This window comes from Balaenoptera borealis (assembly GCF_965194805.1).
Source record: "Balaenoptera borealis genome assembly, chromosome: 7".
NCBI lineage: Eukaryota > Metazoa > Chordata > Mammalia > Artiodactyla > Balaenopteridae > Balaenoptera > Balaenoptera borealis.
The window spans coordinates 24297484-24322256 of record NC_138864.1 but is presented as its reverse complement, the minus strand read 5'-3'; the positions used below and the strand labels follow the sequence as shown (position 1 = coordinate 24322256).

At 39.1% G+C, this 24773-nt stretch overlaps 1 protein-coding gene across 7 annotated transcripts in view; it reads right to left on the bottom strand.

Annotated features, from left to right (window-relative positions):
- The window catches only part of CCDC146 (coiled-coil domain containing 146), a 139445-nt gene that overhangs the window by 110606 nt on the left and 4066 nt on the right, over positions 1 to 24773 (bottom strand). The window contains exon 1 of one of the 7 annotated variants that reach the window (XM_082399334.1): positions 11183 to 12244. The exons of the other annotated variants lie outside the window; for them this stretch is intronic. The gene's annotated coding sequence lies outside the window, so the exon portion shown is untranslated. Of the gene's footprint in view, positions 1 to 11182; positions 12245 to 24773 lie in introns of those variants that run through there. 7 annotated transcript variants of the gene reach the window in all.

The following is a 24773-nucleotide window of genomic DNA, read 5'->3' as shown; positions in this document are numbered from 1 at the left end:
AGTTCCCTGACCAGGGATCGAACCCAGGCCCCTTGTATTGGGAGGACAGAGTCTTAACCAGTGAACTGCCAGGGAAGTCCTGAGCGGGTCCTTTTTTGACTGCACAGGTCACACACCTTTGAAGCCAGCCCTGTGTATTGGCCGTCGGTTTGCTCATGTAGTCAAGTGGACCCAGAGTAGTTTCTAAAAGGGCCCCTGTCTTGCCTGGCAAGGTCTCTGTTGGCTCATTTTGGTGGCATTGGGATGGTTACCCTTCTGAGAGAGAACTGGTAAGAGGTCTCCACTGCATAAGAGAATGCTAATCTAATCTGCTCTTTTGATCTCTGATATATGTGAATCTGCACGCAACAGAAGAGCGTACTTACTTTCTTCTCTTGCTGGAGAGGATAACTCCGTCATAAGTTTTTTTTTTTGCTTAAAAAATTTTTTTTTAATTTATTATACAATTTTTTAAAAAATATTGGCTATATTCCCCATGTTGTACATGATCTCTTTTTTTTTTTAAATTATTTATTTATTTATTTATTTTTGGCTGTGTTGGGTCTTCGTTTCTGTGCGAGGGCTTTCTCTAGCTGTGGCGAGTGGGGGCCGCTCTTCATCGCGGTGCGCGGGCCTCTCACTGTCGCGGCCTCTCTTGTTGTGGAGCACAGGCTCCAGACGCGCAGGCTCAGTAGTTGTGGGTCACGGGCTCTAGAGCGCAGGCTTAGTAGTTGTGGGTCACGGGCCCAGTTGCTCCACGGCATGTGGGATCTTCCCAGACCAGGGCTCGAACCTGTGTCCCCTGCATTGGCAGGCGGATTCTCAACCACTGCGCCACCAGGGAAGCCCCTATTATACAGTTTTTAAAGGTTACTTTCTATTTACAGTTATTACAAAATATTGGCTATATTCCCTGTGTTGTATAATACATCCTTGAGCCTATCTTACACCCAATAATTTGTACCTCGCCACTGGTAACCACTGGTTTGTTCTCTATATCTGTGAGTCTGCTTCTTTTATGTTATATTCACTAGTTTGTTATATTTTTTAGAGTCCACATATAAGTGATATCATGCAGTATTTATCTTTCTCTGTTTGACTTATTTCACTTAGCATAATGCCCTCCAAGTCCATCCATGTTGCCGCAATGGCAAAATTTCTTTCTTCTTAATGGCTGAGTAGTATTCCATGTGTATATACATATGACATCTTCTTTATCCATTCAACTGTTGGTGGACACTTAGGTTGTTTCCATATCTTGGCAATTGTAAATAATGCTCCTATGAACAGTGGTGTGCATGTATCTTTTTGAATTAGTGTTTTTGGCTTTTTTTGGATATATACCCGTGGAATTGCCTGGTCATATGGTAGCTCTATTTTTAGTTTTTTGAGGAACCTCCATACTGTTGTCCACAGTGGCTGCACCAATATACACTCCCATCAACAGTGTATAAGGGTTCCCTATTCTCAACATCCTTGCCAACATTTGTTACTTGTGGTCTTTTTGATGATAGCCATTCTGACAGGTGAGGTGATATCTCATTGTGGTTTAGATTTGCATTTTCCTGATGATTAACGATGTTGAGCATCTTTTCATGTGCCTGTTGGCTGGCCATCTGCATTTCCTCTTTGGAAAAATGTCTACTCAGGTCTTCTGCCCATTTTTTTTGATTGGGTTGTTTGTTTTTTTGATATTGAGTTGTATGAGCTGTTTATATTTGTTGGATCTCAATCCCTTATTGGTCATATAATTTGCAAATATTTTCTCCCATTCAGTAGGTTGTCTTTTCATTTTGTTGATGGTTTCCTTTGCTGTGCAAAAGCTTTTAAGTTTAATTAGTTCCCATTTGTTTATTTTTGCTTTTATTTCCTTTACTTTTGGAGAGGGATCCAAAAAAATATTGCTATTTATGTTGAAGAGTGTTCTGCCTATGTAATTTTAAGGCTTTGTTGAACATGTATCACCTCTATTTTATCAGATTAGCTACTCTTTGATGATAGGGATCCCCATTCTTTTAATGTGGAAAATATGTTCTGAAATATGAATCCAGAAGGCCTGGTAGGCTCTTATTCCTGAATTTATTAAAGTGGCCACAGGCATATCATCGATTCATTACGTTTCTTTTCTCCTCTCTAAAATGGGAGTAACTAATTTTTCTGTATCATAAAAAATACATGCATATTAGATGTGATAATGCCTCTGGACTTCTAGCTTCCACTCTGCTATCTCCAGTTTTCTGCCACAGCCATAAATTACACTTGCACTTGTCTTCCTCCTCTGCTACAAAAACACTTCATAGGTGGTAGCATGTACTTCTATCAGGAGGCACCACATGTCAGATTGTCTTTCTTTATGTGATATTAATAGTCATTGATTTTGTTTGGACTTCCCCTCCTTTAACATACATGTTTTTAATGCCATAAAGCAGTCTTTTAATAGAACCTATTATTATTAAGGCATCACAACACTTTACATTCGGCAAATAATCACAATTTCTTGTTTAAATCTTCAGGGAGTCGAAAATGGTTTGGTGATATATCTAGATTTATTTGTGTTAATAATCTAAAACGTGTGTCCAATCATTTCATGGATGAAAAATGTTAAGGGCTTTCCCAGGAAAATAGTTTCTTCAGAACATTAGATCATATCTGTTATTTTCAGCTTTTTCTTTAAGAAATATTTCAAATGTAACCATAGGAACTTCGACAAATATCAGTTCATGAGTAATTTTGTTTTATCTAAACCCTTTCACTTCCCCTCTCCACTCTCCATATTATTTTGAAGCAAAAGCTAGACATCTAGACTTAATAATATATTCTGAAGAATTTCATAATAATATATATAGTTCTCATTCCATTTCACAGCTCCATAGCACCCCATTGCATAGATGTGCCACAAACTATTCAAATAATCCCCTGTTTATAAATATATGGAATGTTTCCAGCTTTCTGCTATTACAGTTTTGCAAAGTACAGTACATCTATTTATTTTAAAGTAGATAGATTGGGAGTTTGGGATTGACATGTACACACTGCTATATTTAAAATAAAATGCCTTTCCACGGGGGAAAAAAATTATATTTTAAAGGCTCTTGGAATCTTTACAATCAAGATGGCATTAACTTGAAAGCTGAAGTTCAGGCAATCTTCTCAAAGCATGGCACCTTTAAATATGGTACAGTTTACGTAGGCAACAAAAGAAGGTGCTGTGCTGAATCTGTACAAATTCCTCAGTCTGCTGAAGTTTTCGATCTCTATTATCTTGAAAACATTCTAAATATGTTAAGGCAGGCAAAACATTTTACATAGGGAAGCAACTAAAAGACACTATAACAGAATTCTGATAGACAGTATCAGAAAAACTTCAACCCTTAGGAAAGAAGGAAGAGTAAGAAAGTAAGAAAACACAATAGAGGCAAATGCAAAAGTCTCATGTGAATTAAAATCGAAAACACTAATTAATCCAATTAAATACAGGGACAAAAGGACATTAAGTAGATACCAAAGTTTAACAGACAAAAAAAATATTCAAGGGACTTCCCTGGTGGCGCAGTGGTTAAGAATCCGCCTGCCAATGCAGGGGACACGGGTTCGAGCCCTGGTCTGGGAAGATCCCACACGCTGCGGAGCAACCAAGCCCGCGAGCCACAACTACTGAAGCCCGTGCGCCTAGAGCCCGTGCTCCGCAACAAGAGAAGCCACGGCAATGAGAAGCCTGCGCACCGCAACGAAGAGTAGCCCCTGCTCACCACAACTAGAGAAAGCCCGTGCGGAGCAATGAAGACCCAATGCAGCCAAAAAAAAAAAACTCTTTAAAAAAATATTCAAGGATCAGTTAATATAGAATTGCAGAGCCCATTATACTAATATTATCATGCGGCAGGCAATATAATTGAGAGCTATAAATAAAACAACGGAATAAAATATATTTGCAGGGCACAGTGATATAAACGAGAATAATTATAAAACATCTAAATTCCTGGTGAAAGAAGAACTATATAGCTATCAAGTATAGTAATTCTGGAGACATATATCTCCAAAATACTTAAATCAATTAAGCAAATACTTATTGAGTCGTTTTATGAAGACCAAGAGTCTGCAAAGATGCAAGCAATTTATTTACAAACTAAAGAGGAAGCAAGGCAGGGAAGTAACTAGCTCTATGTCATACAGGGTAAGGTAAAATAAACCTAAATAAAAAGCAGTATTCTTAGGAAAGTAGATAAGGCTTAAAAAGCAGCTTGTGTCCTGGAATTTAGATTTTAATCTATACGCATGGGGAACCATTACATTTTCTGCAGAGAGGACTTATCTGAGTTTGTAAAGATGTTGGTAGCAGTGAGAAGAATGGTTTGCAAAGGGTGTGAATTTGGAGGCAAGGAGACAATTTAGAGGCTATGAGCCAGCCCCCGTGCTATGGGTAAGAGATAGATGCCACGGTGAGCAAAACCAGACAAGGTCCCTCACCTCAGGGGGGCTCACACACTGGTGAGCTAGCAATTAATCAAAGAATCACAGACATAAGGATAAAAATATGAATAACTGAAATAGGTGCTGTGAAAGCATGGATGCAGAAGCAGGTTTATACGGGCACTGCCCATTCCCAGCGGGCTCCATTCACAGGGAAAGTTCTGCAGTGAAGCAGCCCTGATTGGAAGGTTAGATTGTGAGAGCCTGGACCAAGGCGGTACCACGCTACACAGTAGGAGTCCGAGAAGGACATGGTTGTATGAGGCTTTCTAGAACGAAAGGACAAGTACTGAGCTTTGACACAGAAAAGCAAAAGGTCAGTGAAGGAGGAAGGAAGATAAATAAAAGCTTTAGTCCCATTACAGAAGAACACTGAACTCCTCTATTATTCACACTTCATCTCGGGGCTATAAGATAGAGCCAAAATGGAAGCTTCACAAAGAATAATTAAGCAATAAACATTGCAGGGTATGCCCTGTTTTGTAAGACACACCGCCGCTTCCTCTTCCTAAAGCGAAAGAGATAATCATCATTTTGTTTCGATTTTGAAGGAAATTTGCCTTGAATTACAAATTACAAGAAGCACATGCAAAAAACCAAATACCCCAAGCACCAGAGAATGAGCCAGGATACACAAATGATGTGACTCTTGTAAAACAGCAGTGCTTGCTTCAAGAAAGATGTAGCAGGAAACTACCACATTGTCTTTTGATATTACTTGTCACTGAACAAGCACAAGTTTTGCTTATTTTAGAATAGTGGGAGTATAATGTAAAGTCAAACATAGTATTTCTTCCTTAGTCCCACACAGAACCTGAGCATTCTTTTTCATAATTTAGCTGTTCTAACTGCCCTGGAAACATAATCTCGTGCTCCTTTCCCCAGCACCCATTGCTATAAAAGGTTAGTTACACGACCGTTTCTGCAGTAATTCAGAGCTGGACCCCTTGGAGGAAGGGAAAATTCTGGGACATCTAATTTTTTTGTTGTTTCAGTTTCCTATATTTATTAAAAAACATAGAAATATCAAAATGGGGTTACAAAAATTGTGGTATATTTAAAGTTGTTTGACAAGTGCCTCTCAGTCCTGTCAGTGTGTCTCTGTGATTACATGCATATTCTCTTTTGAAGATGAGTTAAAAGCCTACATTGAAGGCTTTTCTTTCTGAGAAGCCTCTGGTCCCCAGCATGACAGGTTCAGAATATTGGGCAGCCAACCCGACATGGAGCCTATCGTCACCTCAGATCCAATTAATTCAACAATGACATCATCATCATCAGATACTATGACCTTGGCAGTCCTAAATACGACAGATACAATTATTGCACTTATTCATATCTAGATACTTTATGTGCAATTCTATGTACAATTATACACTATCCATTACTATCATACAAAGATTAGACTTGAAACATTTTTTTAAACATATAGATACAGATTTCAGTTCGTGTTTTTAAAAAGAGGGAGTAGAAAACCTTTGTCATTGAGACCCAGCAAATCAAACCACAACTTCTTTCTGTTCCTCAAAAAAATGAGAAAGAAAAAAACCCTCTCAAAAGAGAATCCTGCGGGGGTGGGGTGGGGAAGAAACATTCTGGCACTGAAAAAAAGCCACTGCAGTCAATGTGTACAGATAAAATTTGTCTCATAATCAAAGTGTTAAAGTAGCAATGTGGCTTGGACCAAACCTTTAATTAAAAACATACATACACATAAAAGAAAACAAAACTCTTGAGGGGAAGCTCCAAGCGCATATCTAAACTTTAAAGTAAATGTTCACAGTACTAGACAGTTAAGTCTTAAATTATTTGCATGTGTAATCAGTGAGGAACCTGTTAATTGCCCATGATCATGGAAAACCCAAGACTGTTACAGCATGAGCTCCCTTCCTTGGGATGGAAGGATGCTGAGAGAGCTGGAGCCCTACTTCCAACTCATTTCACTGTCCTTCTGCCTCCGTGTGCATACTCCCACCCTACCCCAAACGCAGACCCAAGGAAAGTTACTCTTTCTTCAAAGATTCATATGTTTTCCCCCCTTTCTTCTCAGAAACATACAGTGCCAAAAGGAGCTCTATATTACTCATTTCTGAGTGGGTATAACATATAGCGTCGTGATGGTGAGCACCATCCATGTGGAAGAACTGTCACGGAAACAGACATGATTTTTGTCTCTAACACATCCTCCTGGTTGCCCTCATCCGTGTGCAGATATTCCTGCCCAGTGGCCACTTGCCTGTGCACCTAATAGTAACATTGACATAGTCCTTCAAAATTTAAACAAAACTTTCCCTCATATTGTTTCACTTAATCCTTACAACAACCATGTTCCATAAGAATTATTATCTCCACTTTATAGAGGAGGGAATTGAAGGCCAGAGAATGTAAATGATGTGCCCAAGATCACACAGCAATAAATGGGAGTGGTTTTTCAAACCCACGTTCACTGGCTCCAAATTCCTGTCCCCTTTCCATTGAACTCTACAGGACACTTGCCGTGGCCTTAGCAAAGCCCTTTCCTCTAGGCCTCCAATAGTGGAAAGCAGGATCAAGAATACAGGCAGGCTGATTGAATACAACTTCTGTCGCCCCGAAGATGTAAGGCTAGGACCCTTTCAGCAAAGAGCAGGCCAGCAGCAGAGTGTAAATCAGTTAAAACCAAATTAATTCTTGTAGAGCAGTAATTATTAGGCAGTCCATGAGGCCTTAAGACTGAGCTGTGCAAAACAATGGGCTATAGAACTTGTTGTTACAGTTACAAACCAAAGGAACGCCTTCACATACACAAAGTATGACAAGAAATGCTGGCTCTTATATCTGCAATAACTTACAGTCATTCTGCAAGCCCAGTCAGGCTTCAGAAATTCAAAGAGTGACTCAGAAGCCCTATTGGTCTCCCTAATAGTTTGCAAATAATTTAGTAGTAAGCAGAGACTGAGTTCCAAAGCCTGTGGGAGGTGTGGAATGCCCAAGTAGCTCAGAAGCTGACAGTCTTCCAGAAGGTCTGTTAAACAGAGATTCTACATGTTTGCATGCAATCTAGAATTCTCATGTTGCAAGCCATTCCTCACTCTTGCTATGAAAATGCCCACGTTTTTCAAATTCCATTATGTTTGCTTGCTCAAAAAATATGAAGAGACCTTCAAGATGGCGGAGGAGTAAGACGTGGAGATCACCTTCCTCCCCACAAATACATCAGAAATACATCTACATGTGGAACAACTCCTACAGAACATCTACTGAATGCTGGCAGAAGACCTCAGACTTCCCAAAGGGCAAGGAACTCCCCACGTACCTGGGTAGGGCAAAAGGAAAAAGAAAAACAGAGACAAAAGAATAGGGACAGGACCCGCACCAGTGGGAGGGAGCTGTGAAGGAGGAAAAGTTTCCACACACTAGGAAGCCCCTTCACTGGAGGAGACGGGGTGGGCGGGGCGTGAGCGGTGGGGAAGCTTCAGAGCCACAGAGGAGAGCACAGCAACAGGGGTGCAGAAGGTAAAGTGGAGAGATTCCCGCACAGAGGATTGGTGCCGACCAGCACTCACCAGCCTGAGAGGCTTGTCTGCTCACCCGCCGGGGCAGGTGTGGGCTGGGAGCTGAGGCTCGGGCTTCAGAGGTCAGATCCCAGGGAGAGGACTGGGGTTGGCTGTGTGAACACAGAGCAGTAATTAGGGGGCTAGTGCACCACAGCTAGCTGGGAGGGAGTCCGGGAAAAAGCCTGGAGCTGCCAAAGAGACAAGAGACCATTGTTTCGGAGTGCGTGAGGAGAGCGCGAGCCGCGGCTATGAGCGTGGACCCCAGAGATGGGCATGGGACGCTGAGGCTGCTGCTGCTGCCACCAAGAAGCCTGTGTGCGAGCACAGGTCACTCTCCACATCTCCCCTCCTGGGATCCTGTGCAGCCCGCCACTACCAGGGTCCCGTGATCCAGAGACAACTTCCCTGGGAGAACACACGGCACGCCTCAGGCTGTTGCAATGTCACGCCAGCCTCTGCCGCCACAGGCTCCCCCCACATTCTGTACCCCTCCCTCCTCCCAGCCTGAGTGAGCCAGAGCCCCCTAATCAGCTGCTACTTTAACCCCGTCCTGTCTGAGTGAAGAACAGACACCCTCAGGCGGCATACATGCAGAGCCGGGGCCCAAATCCAAAGCTGAACCCCAGGAGCTGTGCGAACAAAGAAGAGAAAGGGAAATCTCTCCCAGCAGCCTCAGGAGCAGTGGATTAAATCTCCATAATCAACTTGATGTACCCTGCATCTCTGGAATACCTGAAGAGACAACAAGTCATCCCAAAATTGAGGCAGTGGACTTTGGGAGCAACTGTAGCCTTGGGGTTTGCTTTCTGCATCTAATTTGTTTCTGGTTTTATGTTTATCGTAGTTTAGTATTTAGAGTTTATTATCCTTCATAGATTTGTTTATTGATTTGGTTGCTCTCTTCCTTTTTTTCTTTTCTATATATGGATTTTCTTTTCCTTTTTCTCTTTTTTGTGACTGTGTATGTGTATGCTTCTTTGTGTGATTTTGTATGTATAGCTTTGCTTTTACCATTTATCCTAGGGGTCTGTTGGTCCGTTTTTTTTTGTTTGTTTGTTTGTTTTAGTAGAGTTTTTAGCACTTGTTATCATTGGTGGATTTATTTTCTGGTTTGGTTGCTCTCTTCTTTCTTTCTTTCTTTTATTACTTTTTAATTTTTTTATTTAAAAATTTTTTTTATTTTTTCTTTTCTTCCTTTCCTTCTTTCTCCCTTTTCTTCTGAGCCATGTGGCTGACAGGGTCTTGGTGCTCTGGCTGGGTGTCAGGCCTGTGCCTCTGAGGTGGGAGAGCCAAGTTCAGGACATTGGTCCACTAGAGACCTCCTGGCTCCACATAATATCAAACAGCAAAAGCTCTCCCAGAGATCTCCATCTCACTGCTAAGGCCCAGCTCCACTCAAAGACCAGCAAGCTACAGTGCTGGACACCCTATGCCAAACAACTAGCAAGACAGGAACACAACCCCACCCATTAGCAGAGAGGCTGCCTAAGATCATAATAAAGTCACAGGCACCCCAAAACACACCAACGGACGCAGTCCTGCCCACCAGAAAGACAAGATACAGCCTCATCCACCGGAACACAGGCACCAGTCCCCTCCATCAGGAAGCCTACACAACCCACTGAACCAACCTTACCCACTGGGGGCAGACACCAAAAACAACGGGAACTACGAACCTACAGCCTGCGAAAAGGAGACCCCAAACACAGTAAGTTAAGCAAAATGAGAAGACAGAGAAACACACAGCAGATGAAGGAGCAATGTAAAAACCCACCAGACCAAACAAAAGAAGAGGAAATAGGCAGTCTACCTGAAAAAGAATTCAGAGTAATGATAGTAAAGATGATCCAAAATCTTGGAAATAGAATGGAGAAAATACAAGAAATGTTTAACCAGGACCTAGAAGAACTAAAGAGCAAACAAACAATGATGAACATCAAACTAAATGAAATTTAAAATTCTCTAGAAGTAATCAATAGCAGAATAACTGAGGCAGAAGAACGGATAAGTGACCTGGAAGATAAAATAGTGGAAATAACTACCGCAGAGCAGAATAAAGAAAAAAGAATGAAAAGAATTGAGGACAGTCTCAGAGACCTCTGGGACAACATTAAACTCACCAACATTCGAATTATAGGGGTCCCAGAGAAGAAAAAGAAAGGGACTGAGAAAATATTTGAAGAGATTATAGTTGAAAACTTCCCTAATATGGGAAAGGAAATAGTTAATCAAATCCAGGAAGTGCAGAGAGTCCCATACAGGATAAATCCAAGGAGAAACATGCCAAGACACATATTATTCAAACTATCAAAAATTAAATCCAAAGAAAAAATATTAAAAGCAGCAAGGGAAAAACAACAAATAACATACAAGGGATTCCCCATAAGGTTAACAGCTGATCTTTCAGCAGAAACTCTGCAAGCCAGAAGGGAGTGGCAGGACATATTGAAAGTGATGAAAGGGAAAAAGCTACAACCAAGATTACTCTACCCAGCAAGAATCTCACTCAGATTTGACAGAGAAATTAAAAGCTTTACAGACAAGCAAAAGCTAAGAGAATTCAGCACAACCAAACCAGCTCTACAACAATGCTAAAGGAACTTCTCTAGGCAGGAAACACAAGAGACGGAAAAGACCTACAATAACAAACCCAAAACAATTAAGAAAATGGTAATAGGAACATACATATCGATAACTACCTTAAATGTAAATGGATTAAATGCTCCAACCAAAAGACATAGACTGGCTGAATGGATACAAAAACAAGACCCATATATATGCTGTCTACAGGAGACCTACTTCAGACCTAGGTATACATACAGACTGAAAGTGAGGGAATGGAAAAAGATATTCCATGCAAATGGAAATCAAAAGAAAGCTGGAGTAGCAATTCTCATATCAGACAAAATAGACTTTAAAATAAAGACTATTACAAGAGACAAAGAAGGACACTACATAATGATCAAGGGATCAATCCAAGAAGAAGATATAACAATTGTAAATATTTATGCACCCAACATAGGAGCACCTCAATACATAAGGCAAATGCTAACAGCCATAAAAGGGGAAATCGACAGTAACACAATCATAGTAGGGAACTTTAACAATCTACTCTCACCAATGGACAGATCATCCAAAATGAAAATAAATAAGGAAACACAAGCTTTAAATGATACATTAAACAAGATGGACTTAACTGATATTTATAGGATATTCCATCCAAAAAAAACAGAATACACGTTCTTCTCAAGTGCTCATGGAACATTCTCCAGGATAGATCATATCTTGGGTCACAAATCAAGCCCTGGTAAATTTAAGAAAATTGAAATTGTATCAAGTGTCTTTTCTGACCACAACACTATGAGACTAGATATCAATTACAGAAAAAAATCTGTAAAAATTACAAACATGTGGAGGCTAAACAATACGCTACTAAATAACCAAGAATTCACTGAAGAAATCAAAGAGGAAATCAAAAAATACCTAGAAACAAATGACAATGAAAACACGACACCCCAAAACTTATGGGATGTAGCAAAAGCAGTTCTAAGAGGGAAATTTATAGCAATACAATCCTACCTCAAGAAACAAGAAACATCTCAAATAAACAAGCTAACCTTACACCTAAAGCAATTAGGGAAAGAAGAACAAAAAACCTCAAAGTTAGCAGAAGGAAAGAAATCATAAAGATCAGATCAGAAATAAATGAAAAATAAATGAAGGAAACAAGAGCAAAGATGAATAAAACTAAAAGCTGGTTCTTTGAGAAGATAAACAAAATTGATAAACTATTAGCCAGACTCATCAAGAGAAAAAGGGAGAAGACTCAAATCAATAGAATTAGAAATGAAAAAGGAGAAGTAACAACTGACACTGCAGAAATACAAAGGATCATGAGAGATTACTACAAGCAACTATATGCCAATAAAGTGGACAACATGGAAGAAATGGACACATTCTTAGAAAAGCACAACCTTCCGAGACTGAACCAGGAAGAAGTAGAAAATATACAGACCAGTCACAAGCACTGAAATTGAGACTGTGATTAAAAGTCTTCCAATAAACAAAACCCAGGACCAGATGGCTTCACAGGCGAATTCTATCAAACATTTAGAGAAGAGCTAACACGTATCATTCTCAAACTCTTCCAAAATATAGTAGAGGGAGGAACACTCCCAAACTCATTCTACGAGGCCACAATCACCCTGATACCAACACCAGGCAAAGATGTCACAAAGAGAGAAAACCACAGGCCAATATCACTGATGAACATAGATGCAAAAATCCTCAACAAAATACAAGCAAACAGAATCCAACAGCACATTAAAAGGATCATACACCATGATCAAGTGGGGTTTATCCCAGTAATGCAAGGATTCTTCAATATATGCAAATCAATCAATGTGATAAACCATATTAACAAATTGAAGGATAAAAACCATATGATCATCTCAATAGATGCAGAAAAAGCTTTTGACAAAATTCAAAACCCATTTATGATAAAAACCCTCCAGAAAGTAGACATAGAGGGAACTTACCTCAACATAATAAAGGCCATATATGGCAAACCCACAGCCAACATCGTTCTCAGTGGAGAAAAACTGAAACTATTTCCTCTAAGATCAAGAACAAGACAAGGTTGTCCACTCTCACCACTATTATTCAACATAGTTTTGGAAGTTTTAGCCACAGCAATCAGAGAAGAAAAAGAAATAAAAGGAATCCAAATTGGAAAAGAAGAAGTAAAGCTGTCACTGTTTGCAGATGACATGATACTAAACATAGAGAATCCTAACGATGCTACCAGAAAACTACTAGAGCTAATCAATGAATTTGGTAAAGTAGCAGGATACAAAATTAATGCACAGAAATCTCTTGCATTCCTATACACTAATAATGAAAAATCTGAAAGAGAAATTAAGGAAACCCTCCCATTTACCACTGTAACAAAAAGAATAAAATACCTAAGAATAAACCTACGTAAGGAGACCAAAGACCTGTATGCAGAAAACTATAAGACACTGATGAAAGAAATTAAAGATGATATAAACAGATGGAGAGATATACCATGTTCTTGGATTGGAAGAATCAACATTGTGAAAATGACCATACTACCCAAAGCAATCTACAGATTCAATGCAATCCCTATCAAACTACCAATGGCATTTTTCACAGAACTAGAGCAAAAAATTTCACAATTTTTATGGAAACACAAAAGACCCTGAATAGCCAAATCAATCTTGAGAAAGAAAAACGGAGCTGGAGAAATCAGGCTCCTGGACTTCAGACTATTACTACAAAGCTACAGTAATCAAGACAGTATGGTACTGGCACAAAAACAGAAATATAGATCAATGGAACCGTATAGAAACCCCAGAGATAAACCCACGCACATATGGTCATGTTATTTTTGATAAAGGAGGCAAGAATATACAATGAAGAAAAGACAGCCTCTTCAATAAGTGGTACTGGGAAAACTGGACAGCTACATGAAAAGAATGAAATTAGAACACTCCCTAACACCATACACAAAAATAAACTCAAAATGGATTAAAGACCTAAATGTAAGGCCAGACACTATTAAACTCTTGGAGGAAAACATAGGCAGAACACTCTATGACATAAATCACAGCAAGATCCTTTTTGACCCACCTCCTAGAGAAATGGAAATAAAAACAAAAATAAACAAATGGGATCTAATGAAACTTAAAAGCTTTTGCACAGCAAAGAAAATCATAAACAAGACGAAAAGACAACCCTCAGAATGGGAGAAAATATTTGCAAATGAAGCAACTGACAAAGGATTAATCTCCAAAATTTACAAGCAGCTCATGCAGCTCAATATCAGAAAAACAAACAACCCAATCCAAAAATGGGCAGAAGACCTAAACAGACATTTCTCCAAAGAAGATATATAGATTGCCAACAAACACATGAAGGGATGATCGACATCACTAATCATTAGAGAAACTACAATGAGGTATCATCTCACACCAGTCAGAATGACCATCATCAAAAAATCTACAAACAACAAATGCTGGAGAGGGTGTGGAGAAAAAGGAACCCTCTTGCACTGTTGGTGGGAATGTAAAATGATACAGCCATTATGGAGAACAGTATGGAGGTTCCTCAAAAAACTAAAAATAGAACTACCATATGACCAGCAATCCCACTACTGGGCATATACCCTGAGAAAACCATAATTCAAAAAGGGTCATGTACCACAATGTTCATTGCAGCTCTATTTACAATAGCCAGGACATGGAAGCAACCTAAGTATCTATCGACAGATGAATGGATAAAGAAGATGTGGCACATATATACAATGGAATATTACTCAGCCATAAAGAGAAACGAAACTGAGTTATCTGTAGTGAGGTGGATGGACCTAGAGTCTGTCATACAGAGTGAAGTAAGTCAGAAAGAGAAAAACAAATACCATATGCTAACACATATATATGGAAGCTTAGAGAAAAAAAAAAAGGTTCTGAAGAACCTAGGGGCAGGACAGGAATAAAGACACAGATGTAGAGAATGGACTTGAGGACACAGGAAGGGGGAAGGGTAAGCTGAGACGAAGTGAGAGAGTGGCATGGACAGATATACACTACCAAATGTAAAATAGATAGCTAGTGGGAAGCAGCCGCATAGCACAGGGAGATCAGCTCGGTGCTTTGTGACCACCTAGAGGGGTGGGATAGGGACGGTGAGAGGGAGATGCAAGAGGGAGGAGATATGGAGATATATGTGTATGTATAGCTGACTTACTTTGTTATAGAGCAGAAACTAGCACACCATTGTGAAGCAATTATACTCCAATAAAGATGTTAAAAAAAAAAAAAAGATACCAGAAAGCACATTCATAACATTACAACAGTTGTCTATCTTATCTAGTTAGGCCATTGCCTTGCAAACCTCCTCTGTCATTTACACCTTTTCTCTTCCCCATACCACAGTCAGGAGTCTACATGGGTCTGTTTCCTTAGCAAAGATCTTCATGAAAAATGGGGTATCACTGAGACAGGCTGGGACCTAGGCCCCTTTGCTGCCGTGCTGCAGTGCTTGCACCTGGACACACCTCTCCTCTAGCAACAAAATACAAAGAACCTGTATGCGACTAAAAATAACCACGTGCATGTGCAGTTGGGGCAAATTCTGGACCCCAAACATACAAAAAGACCAAAAAACGCAACTGCCACTTTTGAGGAGCCTGGAGCAAAAACAGGGTGTTGGGAGCAAAAGCAGGGTACTGAGCATGCCCCCTGCACGCAACACCACCTAAGGGGTGGGCAAAACAACTAAGCCACCCCTCCGGCCTGACCCCTGGACACACCCCTACCCTCACCCCATATAAGGGACAAGCTCGCCCTCCCCCACCCACACCCCACGAGGGAGCAAGCAAGAGAATCTGTTGTTTGTTCCCGCTCCCCGCTGCTGCAGCAGGGGCCCCAGTAAAGCCTTGCCTGAATTTCTTGTCTGGCCTCTAATCAATTTCTCTAGACTGGGGAAGGCCAAGAACTCTGGTCGGTTTCATCACTGCCTCCCATCTGCAACAGCCCGGGTCTCTCCCTTCCTCCTCCTCCTTCTCCTGTTATTTCATCTAAGACTGGGATTAGTGGCTTTAACTCAGTCTACCAGCATGACAGCATGGCCTAATGCAATTGACTACTCGGAAGTTCCTCACTTTGGGCTTGAATCTCATTCCTCCCCTTCCTTTGTAAACTTTGGCAAGATATTTAGCCTCTAAGTGTCTGTTTCCTTAACTGCAAGATGATTTAAGAGTTGTTGTGAAGATTAAATGGGACACCGCATGTGAAGTCTCAGCCCAGACCCAGCATATAGTTCCTCAATAAATGGTAGCTTCCTCCCGTCACTGCCTGGTTCCTCAGCTTTCATGTATGATATGCCTTAGATTATTTTTATAGGGAAAAAATAAACAGAGGTCAGCCTGGGCCTGGACCAAATTATTTCAGGAATCTATGATCTGAAAAAGGCAACTTGGGTCCTCCTGAGCATGATTTTTGTCCCAGAGCTCTCCTTAGGATTTGGTGTGAGAGTCCTGGTAAACCTAATCTTCAAATCCCACTGTGACATGTTTAAATCTAGGATAAGAAAGACTATATAGAATATTGGGTACTGGAGAGGGAGAAAGGGAGCAACTAAAAATTTTAAAAGTCCTTAAAAGAATAGGTGTCAACTCTGAGTCAGGGAAGAGTCAGCTTTAGACAGTAAGTAAAGCAGGCAAAGTTCCCTCTCCCATATCTGGAAACTTCACAGGCTCCTCTTTTCATTGCATGAGTATTTCCTGTTCTCAGGCTTCATCTGGCCCCAGGCAGATCTCTCCTTTTGTCCTCCTCTCCCCGGGGAGCATCCCTTACTCAATTTCTTTCCTTCCTCTAAGGGCAAAGGTTCTTACATTACTTATAGGGTTAGAAGAATATTTAGCAAGGCAATCTTCCTACTTTACATTGGAAGAGGAAACTAAAAATAAAAATTAAAAAAACACCCTCTTTCTGAGCTGGGGAACAAGGAGAGGTGGTGAGCAAACAAGTTGACATGGGCCCCTGAGGCACCCTGTTCACCCAGGATCAAGCTCAGGAAATGAAATAGTGCAACTTGGACTTCAAGGACATCAGAGGGATAACGTGCCTCCTTCCCCAAGTGGGACTTGGGGAAAGTGGCAAGTTTCCAGAGCCATCATCAATTCTGTCCTTTCATGTGATAGCAAAGAAAACTGTCTAGGCAGAGAGGGGCCCAAGAGAGTTTACAGAGTGGAGTGGGGTAGGTGTTGAGTGTGGCTGGGAGTGCTATACCCCAAGAGCCCTTAGTGTTATGATGAAAAGACACTGCTTCAGAAAGCTTTGTGGACCATACAATTGAGCACCAGATGGGGATGCAGAATTCTCAGAAGATGCCAGCATGAAGACCCATATCTGAGACCCAGGGGGATGCATATCTCAGGAGGAGTCAGCATGGTCAGACACCAACCTCCCTGAAGTATTATGCTACCTAATAACCCTGAACTTGGGTCTCATGCTCAGGAGGAGGAGAGGAAAGGGGAAACATGAATTGAGTAAATTTTTTTAAAATTCAGCTTTATTGAGGTATATAATTTATGTTCAACAAAACTCATAATTTTAAGTATACAATTTGATGAGTTTTTACAAATATTGACAGTTGTGTAATCACTGCCACAAACATTCCCGTCACTTTTAAAAAGTTCCTTTATGCCCCTTTACAGCCAGTGTCCCTTCTACCCCCATCCCCTCCATCCCAGGCACCTGGTAACAACCAGTAGTTTTGCCTTTTCTAGAATTTCATGTATATAGAATCATATATATTTCTGTCTTCTAACATTTAAGCATAAGGTTTCTGAGGTTCCTCTACACTGCTGGATACTGGATATCAGTATTTCATTTCTTGTATTGCTGAATGCTACTCCATTGTACAAATACACCATGATTTATTTGCCATTCTCTAGTTGATAGACATTTGTTTCTCATTTTTGGCTATTATGTTTTTGTTTTAATTGTATCTATTTTTTAAAAAAATTAATTTATTTATTTTTATGGCTGTGTTGAGTCTTCGTTTCTGTGCAAGGGCTTTCTCCAGTTGTGGCAAGCGGGGGCCACTCTTCATCTTGGTGCGCGGGCCTCTCACTATTGCGGCCTCTCTTGTTGCGGAGCACAGGCTCCAGACGCGCAGGCTCAGCAATTGTGGCTCACGGGCCCAGCTGTTCCGCGGCATGTGGGATCTTCCCAGACCAGGGCTCGAACCCGTGTCCCCTGCATTGGCAGGCAGATTCTCAACCACTGTGCCACCAGGGAAGCCCTTGGCTATTATGAATAAAGTTGCTATGAACATTCAAGTACAAGTCTTCATGTCAACATATGTTTTCATTTCTCTTGGGTAAATACCTAAGAGTAGAATTGCTGGGTCATATGGTAAGTTATGTTTAATTCTATAAGAAACTGTCAAATTGTTTTCCAAAGTGGTCGTACCATTTTATATACCCACCAGCAGTGTATGAGGGTTCCCACTGCTCCACATCCTTGTCAACACTTGGTATTGTCAGTATTTTTTAGTTTTAGCCATTTTGGTGGGTTTGTAGTGGTATCTAATTTTAATTTTGTGGCTTTAATTTGCACTTCCATAATGACTTATTATGATGAGCATCTTTTTATGGGTTTAGTTGCCATTTATATATCTTCTTAGTTTAAGTGTATATTCAATTTTTTTTGCTCATTAAAAAAATCAGGTTTTCTTCTTATCATTGTTGTAAGAGTTCTTTGTGTATTCTGGATACAAGTCCTTTATCAATACGTTTCATAAATATTTTCTCTCAATCTCTCCTGGTCTCTTCATTCTGAAGAGCAAAACTTCTGAATTTTGAGGAAATCCAATTTATTGGGTTTTTTTCTTTTATGGTTCATGCTTTTTGTATCTTATTTAAGAAATCTTTGCCAAACTCAAGGTCACAAGATTTCCTCCTGTATTTTCTTCCAGGACTTTTATAGTTTTAGCCCTTCTATTTGCATCTTTTAACTATTTCAAATTTTTGTGTATGGTGTGAAGTAAAGGTTGATGTTCTTTTGGAGAGTGGATGGAGAGGCATATGGATATTTAATGTTCCAGCACCATTTGTTGGGAAAAGCATCCTCTTCCCATTGTCATATTATAATTATAGTAACACCTTTCTCAAAAATTAACTAACCATATATGTGTAGGTCTATTTCTATAGTCTCTATTCTGTCCCATTGATTTAAAGGTCTATTCTTATAGCCATACAACATTATGTTGATTATTGTAGCTTTACAATAAGTCTTAAAACGAAATAGTATAAGTCTTCAAACTTAGTTCTTTTTTCAAAATCGTTTTGGCTGTACTTGGTACTTTACATTTCCATATACATTTTAGAAGTTACTTGTCAATTTCTATTTTTTAAAAAGCCTGCTAGAATTTTGACAGAGCAATGAATCAATACATCAGTGTGGAGTGATATGCCGTCTTGAGTCTTATTTTACTTGAATATGGTATTTCTCTCCACTTATCTAGATCTTCTTCAGTTTCTCTCAGCAATGTTTTACAGTTTTCAGAAAATAGGTCTTGCATATATTTCATTAAATTTATCCCTAAGTATTTCACATTTTGTATGCTATTGTAAATGGTATTGTTTTTAAATTTCAATTTCCAAATGCCATTTTTAGTCCTTAGAAATAGAATTGATTTTTGTTATTGACCTTGTAACCTTGTAAACTTTTTAATTAATTCAGTTAGCTTTGTATAATATTCTTTAGAATTTTCTACTTAGATGATCATGTTGTCTGCACATAGACAATTTTACTTCTTTCTGTCCAATGTAGATTCCTTTCAGTTTTTTATTGCCTTATTGTACCGTATAGGACCTCTAGGACAATAAAGTGGTGAGAGTGAAAAACTTTGCCTTGTTTCAGATCTTAAAAGGAAAAAAGCATTCAGTCTTTTATGGTTAAATATGGTATTAAGTATAAGTTTTTCATAGATGCCTACATTAGGTGGAGGAAGTTCTTTCTCTTCCAAGTTTCTGGAGGGTTTTTAATCAGGAATGGGTATTGAATTTTGCTAAATGTTTTCTTTTTAATCCATTAAGATGATCATATTTTCCAAAAAATGATGCTGGAACAACTGATTTTTAACATCCTTATGTAAAAGAATGCACCTCAACTCATACCCTGCATGATTTACAAAACCTAACTTGAAATGAGGCATAGGCCTAAATGTAAAACCTAAAAGTAAAAAACTTGCAAAAGAAAATGTAGAAGAAAATCTTTGCAACCTAGGTTTGGAGAAAGTTTTGGGTTTTTTTGTTTTGTTTTCAGATGGGACACAAAACCACAATCATAATAGAAAAAAATAGACAAATTGGACTTTTTCAAATTTAAAAGATGTGCTCTTCAGGTGACAGTGTTGGGAAACTAAACAAGAGCCACAGGTGGGGAAAAAATGTGACCAAATAATGTATCTGACAAAAGACTGGTATCAAGAATATATAAAGAAATCTCAAAACTCAATAATAAGAAATCAAACAGACCAACAAAACATGGGCAAAAGATTTGAATGGATATTTCACCTAAGAAGATATACAAATGGCAAATAAGAATGCGAAAATATGCTCACTTCATTAGTAATTGGGGAAATGCAAATCAAACTCATAATGAGAGAGAACTACACACCTATTAGAGTGGTTTTTTAAAAAGTGACAATACCAAGTGTTGGTGAGGCTGTGGAGTGACTGGAACTCTCACATGTTGCTAGTGGGAATGCAAAGTTGTGGACCTCCTTAGGAAAACAGGTTAAATATTACTTATGAAGTTAAATACATTTACCACATGACCCAGCCATCCCCCACTCATATGTAAATACACATTCAAGGGAAATGAAGACATATATCCATTCAAAAACTATATACAAATGTTTATATTGGCTTTATATAGTCACCAAAAACTAGAAACAACCCAAATATCAACTTGTGGATATATAAACAAATTGTGGTACATGCGTGTAATGGAATAAAACTCCAAAACCAATCACTGATTACATACAACAACATGGATGAATCTCAAATATATTATACTAAGTCAAATGGCTATATACTATATGATTCCATTTACTATATGAGTTTCTGAAAAAGGCAAAAAGTATAGGGACAGATAGTGGATCGGTGGTTGCCAGGGGTGAATGTTGGGGGACAAGGATTGACTACAAAGAGAAATGAGGGAACTTCTGGCAGTGATGGAAAAGTTCTATATCCTGATTGTCATAGTGGTTACATGACTCTATGTGTTTGCCAGAATTCACAGAGCTGTATACCTAAAAAGGGTGAGTTTTACTGTGTGTAAATTATACCTCAATAAACTTGACTTTAAAACAAAGCAAAGTAAACAAAAAGAACTAAACCTACACAGAGTGCTGAAATTAAAACAATGAAAAAAATTCCAAAAATCACCAAAGAGAAAGAGCAGACTCTCCACAAAGCAACTAAATTAGACAGATAGAAGACTTCTCATTAGTAAAAACTGTACCTCTTCAAAGTACTGAGAGACAGTATATGTCAGCTAAATTATTACTCAAGAGAGCAGGTAAAAATAAAAACATTTCAAAGTCTGAAGAAACTACTCAGAGACTCTCATTGAATATATACAATGAATATACTTCAGTAAAAAACTGAGGGGCTTCCCTGGTGGTGCAGTGGTTAAGAATCTGCCTGCCGGGCTTCCCTGGTGGCGCAGTGGTTGAGAATCTGCCTGCTAATGCAGGGGACATGGGTTCGAGCCCTGGTCTGGGAAGATCCCACATGCCGCAGAGCACCTAGGCCCGTGAGCCACAACTACTGAGCCTGCGTGTCTGGAGCCTGTGCTCCGCAACAAGAGAGGCCACGATAGTGAGAGGCCCGCGCACCGCGATGAAGAGTGGCCCCCACTTGCCGCAACTAGAGAAAGCCCTAGCACAGAAACGAAGACCCAACATAGCAATCAATCAATCAATCAATAAATCTTTAAAAAAAAAAAAAAAAAGAATCTGTCTGCCAATGCAGGGGACACGGGTTCAAGCCCTGGTCCGGGAAGATGTCACATGCCACGGAGCAACTAAGCCCGTGTGCCACAACTACTGAGCCCGCATGCCACAACTACTGAAGCCCACATGCCTGGAGCCCGTGCTCTGCTACAAGAGAAGCCACCGCAATGAGAAGCCCGCACACCACAACAAAGAGTAGCCTCCGCTCAACGCAACTAGAGAAAGCCCGTGTGCAGCAATGAAGACCCAACGCAGCCAAAAATAAATAGGTAAATACATTTAAAACAAAACAAAACAAAACTGAATCTAGAAGGAAAGAGATGAGCAAATAAATTGGTAAATGTTGCTAAATTTAAATAACCATTAAATATAAATAGCAACAATAATAATAACTATTCATGTGGCTTCAAAAACAAGGTGGAACAAACATACGCAAGACAATAAATGACATGGAAGATGGAAGGGAAAAGACTTATGTTAAAGAATTCTATTCTTTGAGAGGAAGATGGAGATATTGATTAGCCATTTGCTAGGTCAAGTGAGTATGTGAAAAATTTAAGGATAATGATTAGAAGTAAAATAGCCTTTCATGTTACTACAGAGGGAAAAGGTGAACAAAGAAAAACATTTAAACTAAAGATATGAATGGAGAAAAAGAGGAACAGCAGCAACAAAAAGGCCAAAAAAAGGCAAGGTTGATAGAAAACAGAAAAGAAGATGGTAAGAATTATTACAAATGTAATAGTAATTACCAAAAAAAGTAAGTGGATTAAATTTACTTGTTGAGACAGATTGTTGAATTGGATTTAGAATATCTATCTGTATTCTGTTTATAAGAGACAAGTCCCAAATATAATGTCACAGGTTTGCAATAAAAGGATGAAAATATTATTATTAGATAAATATATACATCAAGATAGAAAGCAGTACTAGAGATGAGGATCATTATTTAATGACAATAAAATTTTATCAGGAAGCAATATTAATCCTGAACCTATACATAACTAACAGCATAGCCTCAAATTATATAAAATGTAAATGGAATTTCTACTCAAAGGGTATATTAATGCTACTACAGTGTAAATGGTTGCAACAATATTGCTACTTTGTAGAAATGGAATGAAGTGTTAGCACGTACAAGAACTCTAGCCTAAAGTGAGCTTTTAAAGTTTTTCTATTATAAGTTAGCTTTCTGTTTGCAATAAATATTATCTTACACACACACACACACACACACACACACACACACACACACAAATACATATTGCTTTAATGTACAAAGTACTCATATCCCCCCCAACCATGAGAATCTTCTTCAGATATTTGTAAACTAGGCAATTTCTCAAGGTGTTTAAAGTGAGGGAAATTTGACTACATTAAATAACAAGCTTTTTCCTGTACATCATCTACATGAAAATAAATAACATGTAGATTTCCAATAGGACTGCCTACATATTCATTAACTACTTCTTAGTATTGTTAGTTATTTGTTTAGATTATTGAGTTTATTAAGATTCATAAGAAGAACAGAGGTCATAAGATATATTTATTTCAAAAGTTTATAATTAAGAAAGTTAGCAAATTCCTAGGGCTTCCCCCAGTTAAACTGAATTCCAGAATCCTTTCTTTAGGTTACATTTTTTTCTGAAAACTCTCTCATGCCCTCTGCTGTCCATTTATTGAATTTTTTTAATTGAAGTATAGTTGATTTCCAATGTTGTGTTAATTACTGCTGTACAGCAAAGTGATTTAGTTATATATACATTCTTTTTTTAATGTATTCTTTTCCATTATGGTTTATCATAGGATACTGAATACAGTTCTCTGGGCGATACAATAGGACCTTGTTATTTATCCATTCTTACATAAAAGCTTACATCTGCTAACCCCAACTTCCCACTCCATCCCTCCCCCCAACCCTCTCCCCCTTGGCAGCCACCAAATTGTCCTGTGTGTGTGATTCTGTTTCTGTTTCATAGATAATTTCATTTGTGTCATATTTTAGATTCTACATATAAGTGATATGGTATTTGTCTTTCTCTTTCTGACTTCACTTAGTATGATAATCTCTAGGTCCATCCATGTTGCTGAAAATGCCATTATTTCACTCTTTTTTATTGCTGAGTAGTATTCCATTGTGTCTCTGTACTACATCTTTATTCATTCATCTGTCAATGGACATTTAGGGTTGTTTCCATGTCCTGGCTATTGTGAATACTGCTGCTATGAACATAGGGGTGCATGTATCTTTTTGAATTATAGTTTTGTCTGGATATATGTCCAGGAGTGGCATTGCTGGATCATATGGTAATTCTATTTTTAGTTTTCTGAGGAACCTCCATACTGTTTTCCACAGTGACTGCATCAACTTGCATTCCCACCAACAGTGTAGGAGGGTTCCCTTTTCTCCACACCCTCTCCAGCATTTGTTATTTGTAGACTTTTTAATGATGACCATTCTGACTGGTGTGAGGTGGTACCTCATTGTAGTTTTGATTTGCATTTCTCTAATAATTAGTGATGTTGAGCATCTTTTCATGTGCCTATTGGCCATCTGTATGTCTTCTTTGGAGAAATGTCTATTTAGGTCTTCTGCCCATTTTTGGATTGCGTTGTTTGTTTTTCTGTTGTTGAGTTGTATGAGCTGTTTGTATATTTTGGAAAGTAAGCCCTTGTTGGTCACATCGTTTGCAAATATTTTCTCCCGTTCTGTAGGTTGTCTTTTCGTTTTTGTGACAGTCTGTTGTGGCTGTCCACTCATGGTTTTGGTGACTGATGTCACTCAGAGCATCTTGTAAATCCTAGGGCTTCCTGGAAGACAGTTGCCAATTTCATGCAAGTATCATCTGTCATTCGTAAGGTGTAGGAGTTGTAGAGTTCCTTGACTTATAAAACCTACCTGGCATTTTTAAATGCTGTAATGAAAATACTTATAACAAGTTATCCTCGCCTAGGACCTTGAAGTTGCAAGTCAGTGGATCTTTAAGGACAAATCTTTAAGTTTCTTATTTTTGTAGCACAAGGCAAGTAAATTTCCCTTTCTTAAACTTGAGAGAGATCCCTTTCTGAATAGATTCAGTCCACAGAACTTAACATGGCGACCATTTCCTATCATGGACAAGAGGCCTTGGATATTTATGACTTTGCAGCCTGAGAGCCTCAGGGGCTGATGATGGGTCGCTCCGAGAAGGACTCTCTAAGCCACAGCAGCTGGCCCCTCTGAAGGGGATGGAA